Genomic DNA, 3,290 nt, shown 5'->3' with positions numbered 1-3,290 from the left:
AATATATCTATTTTGAGAAAATCTAAAAAAAATATATATTTTTTTAATTATTAAATCCAAAAATTACATTCCAATTTTACCCTTCCAGATTTTGCCTTGGAATCCTTGCCATGTGTCACCATCTTGATGCGCCACATGTCATAAATGTGTGGTTAAGATTTGGATCTAGGGATCTATTATAAGCATTGGGATCTATATGATCCCATTCCTATATATATATATATATATATATATTCTTAATTAAATGTAATTAAATCTACATTTAATTGAACGACATTTATTCCCATCATCTATATATGAAATTTATATGTAAAAATTTGTAGATCACTAATTTCAATTAAATCTTTTGTGAGAAATATTCATCCAATAAATAAAATTCAAAATATAAATACATATAAATTGCATGGGATCTTGTAGTCATTTGCAAAAGTGAATATTCTTTTTGATTTACATGCAATTTTAGACTATAGATTGTTTTTTAATTCAAGAGAATAAAAAATTATTTACGAACTCGTAGCAATATCTCATATAAATTATTTTTTATTTACACGCTATCTCATAGATTGATTTCTAATTATTTTCAATTAAATCTTGTGGAGATAAACAAAAGAAGGGCTATATAAGGTGGCTGTTAATTTTTTGTTGTGATTTTTGCAAAGTATGACAAATAATAATAATAATAATAATAATAATAATAATAATAATAATAATAATAATAATAATAATAATAATAATAATAATAATAATAATAATATTCTTACTAATGCTAAACACGACACAATAGATCATCCAATCATATCTCCATAAATCATGACCCACATTGATTATGTTTCTATGTTTTGTCTAACAAATCAAAATACCAATATACCAATCAACTATCAACGAAATTATGAAATACATATTAAGTAGAGTAAGGTATTGATTGGTATGCATGATTAATGAGATTTTTGTATCATCTTTACAGCAAAACAAAGGAGACGAAGAAGAAGCCCTATCTCAGGCATGCATGACGTCAGATCTAAGAGAGAGAGAGAGGTGATAGTGTGAAATATGTAATTTGGCAACATTTCATATATATCTCCAAAAAATGTAACAACTTTTTATTATCGTCAAACAAAATCAACTCCATTATCAAAGCATCTCATTCAATATAATATATTAAATATATAAGTTTCATATATATCTCCCATCAAATGTGTATCCCCGTGGCCTATATAAACTAACTTTTGGTGTGAAATTTTTACTTATACTCACTTCTTCTTTTGATATTCATCATTTCTCTAATCTCAAACATGCCGACCATGTGGTCTTTAGTAAAAAAATTGCAACCAAATAATGCCAGATCTGCAATGAATTAAATATGGGGCTATTTTATTTTGGAAGGGAAAGTTCTCACAGACCATAATGCAGGATGACACTGATACCAGTTGATCCAAGACTACCGCTCAAGTTTCAACGGCAGCAGTTCCCTATTATTGTTTCTTATGCAATGACTATAAACAAAAGTCAAGGTCAATCACTCTCTCATGTGGGTTTAGTTTTGAATAGACCTGTTTTTAGTCACAGTCAGTTTTATGTAGCTATTTCTAGAGTTACAAGTCGAAGGAGTCTGAAAATCTTGATATGTAATGAAGACAAAGTAGATTATTAATTCTACAAATGTTGTATATAAAGAAGTGTTCCAAAATTTATAATAATAAGATGACAAGTTTGCAATTGTCTTTTCATGTATTATTATTTTCACCTTTATTTTTAAGTAATTTAAAATGTTAGTCTTAAATATATTTTAGCAGTAACATAATTGGTATAACAATTGTATAATACAATATTTTTAAAAATCATTTATTTTAGAGATTATACAAAAATGTCTTTCAGAATGTTACAATAAAATGCTTATTTTGTTCGATGTCTTACTTAATCAGGTATAAACATCCTATGAACTTTTACGTAAATGGATGAATTTTAAAATAAGTTATGATATTTTTTATTATTTTATATCTTTATTTTAATTTTAATAACTTTCAACAAAAATATATTCATATTTCTTTTAAAAAATTAGTTAAGCAAAACCAAATTTTAACAACATATGTAATCCCGTGCATCGCACGGGTAAAACACTAGTTTTATTTTCATGTTCTTGCGCATAAAGTAATTAACACTTACGCATTAGTACTGATAATATATAATATATCAAACTAGTGATACAACTAGGGGTGTAATCGAACCGAATAGTGTCTTGCTCAAGCTTGGCTCGTTTAACTAATCGAGTTGTTTGCTTAATTATTGATCGAGTCTTAATCGAGTCGAATACAGTGTCGAGCCTAATCGAGCTTTTTAAATTTAAATTTTTATTTAAAATTTTAGTTATTTTCCTAATACATAAGTTAATTTTCAAATATATAAGTTATTTTATTCACAAAAATATAATATATTTACTATTTTCTTGTAAATAAATGATGTTAATTAGATACTTAATCCAACTATTACTAATTATAGTATAAAATATAGTAAGACATTTAATAAATAATCTTATGTTTTTAAGATAAATCACTTAACGAGCTTGTTCACGAGCTAACGAGCCGAGTATTGTCATGCTCAAGCTTGGCTTGTTTAGCTAAACGAGATGTTCATTAAATTACCGTCGAGCTTTTATCGAATCGAACGTCGAATAGCTCACGAGTAGCTTGGCTCGTTTACAGCCCTAGATACAACACTATTTTGAACAGATGTAGACAGGGACAGATCCAGAGTTTTTTTTATCATGGGGGCACAAACTAACTCGAAGAATGTAATTACTTTTTATGCCTCCTCTAGATAGATGGATAATTGAAGGATGTAGCCCCACGTGGATCGTTTCTCGGATATCATAATTCACCATACAACTATTAATTCCTAACATGCTCCTATGAATTTAAGTGCTGCACATGGGAGTTAGAATCACTTACTTGTGAATTGGATGCAGAGGTTGTTAACGGCTGATGCATGCCATGGAGGCCCAAGTTACGTTGCATGTGGGCTGATATAATAGAGTCTTTTATTTTGTTTTATCTTATAATTTTCGTGGGTTATGTTAGGGTGGCTGAAATTAGGCCTTAGTTGAGTCAATTTTGAGTTTTATACCTTGTTTTGACTAAGGATATGTTTCCTTATTAGATTAGGAGTTATTTTCCATGTTTATTCTCCTAGTTTGGTTAGGTTTTCGCATACCTTATTTGTAGTCCTTATGATGGACGAAAATTAGGGTTTCTTTGCTTGGTAGTTAAGTTGTTTCCTTCTTAGATTAGGGTTAG

This window comes from Salvia miltiorrhiza, chromosome 5 (assembly GCF_028751815.1).
Source record: "Salvia miltiorrhiza cultivar Shanhuang (shh) chromosome 5, IMPLAD_Smil_shh, whole genome shotgun sequence".
In the NCBI taxonomy this organism is placed as follows: domain Eukaryota; kingdom Viridiplantae; phylum Streptophyta; class Magnoliopsida; order Lamiales; family Lamiaceae; genus Salvia; species Salvia miltiorrhiza.
This window is presented reverse-complemented; position numbering follows the sequence as displayed.